The sequence below is a fragment of the Carlito syrichta genome, unplaced genomic scaffold (genome assembly GCF_000164805.1).
Source record: "Carlito syrichta isolate Samal-C Ts95f unplaced genomic scaffold, Tarsius_syrichta-2.0.1 Scaffold304374, whole genome shotgun sequence".
In the NCBI taxonomy this organism is placed as follows: domain Eukaryota; kingdom Metazoa; phylum Chordata; class Mammalia; order Primates; family Tarsiidae; genus Carlito; species Carlito syrichta.
Genome location: NW_007248470.1, coordinates 194601 through 195873, shown reverse-complemented (window position 1 = coordinate 195873; position 1273 = coordinate 194601).

Genomic DNA, 1273 nt, shown 5'->3' with positions numbered 1-1273 from the left:
CCTGGGTGACAGAGTGAGACTCTGATTCAAAAAAAAAAAAAAAAGCCAATAGGTATGCACAAGGTAGATTTTAACATTTTAGACAATCTCTAGCTTATCTGTATAGAACTTGGCCTACATTTATACTGGTCTTCTGTCTTGATCTTCCTTGCCTTGATGTCTGTGTTGTTATATGGCTTGTACTTTATCTTTGGATCACTTGCCACAATTTGTGATTACTTTATTTTTTAAATTAGTTAATTAATTATTTTTGAATTGAAGTCTCACTCTGTTGCCCAGGCTGGAGTGCAGTGGCACACTCACGGCCACCGCAGTCTCGACCTGCTGGACTCAGGTGATCCTTCTACCTCAGACTTCCAAGAAGCTGTAAACACAGGCATGTACCACCATGCCTGGCTGATATTTATTTATTTATTTATTTATTTATTTATTTTAGAGATGAGGTTTCATCATGTTTCTCAGGCTGGTCTCTAACCCTTGAACTCAGGTAATCCTCTCGCCTCTACCTCCCAAAGTGCTGGGATTACAGGTGTGAGCCACTGTGCCCGGCATGATTATTTTATTAACATGAGCATGTCAGTAATGTCTTTTTCTTCCATGAAACCAAACAGTTCATAAGATCAAGTTCTATTATTCTCCTTTCTATTCTATCTCCAGCATCAAGCACAGGCATGGCATATAATAGGTGCTCAATAAATGTGTTCACTGAGTTAATCAGTGAATAAGTGAATCACTCTAGGAAGAGTGATTGGCATCATTCTCAGCAAGTACACTTTGCTAAGTGTCTTTCTGTGTGAGGTCTGTGTGTGCATGTTTTAAACAAAGCGAGCTTCTTAAAAGCCACAATCAAACAGACAAATAATGGATCCCACGGTCCCTGCTACAGGAAGTGGTCTTGGTGGTTCCTGGCAGCCTTCCTTCCCCTGAGCTAGCGTTCTTGAGGCATGGTGCTAGCATAGTGCCCCCTGTTGGATAAAACAGAAAAGCCACCTTTTTGCACAATTGTTTGTTGTCTTTACAAATAAACACGTTGTAGTCCCATCTAAATTTTTGTGGATCTAGGATCCTCTCTGGCATTAACAAATTTTTACATTTGACTTCATTTCTTTAGCTAAACTTACTGTTTTCTCACCCGTTCTTTATTAAAGAGTAGCATTGTTTCACCCTGTTTTCCACATTTCAGATAAAGAAATCATAGACAATAAATTGCAGTAGGCTGGGCTCAGTGGCTCAGCCTGCAATCCCAGCACTTTGGGAGGCCGAGGTGAGTGGA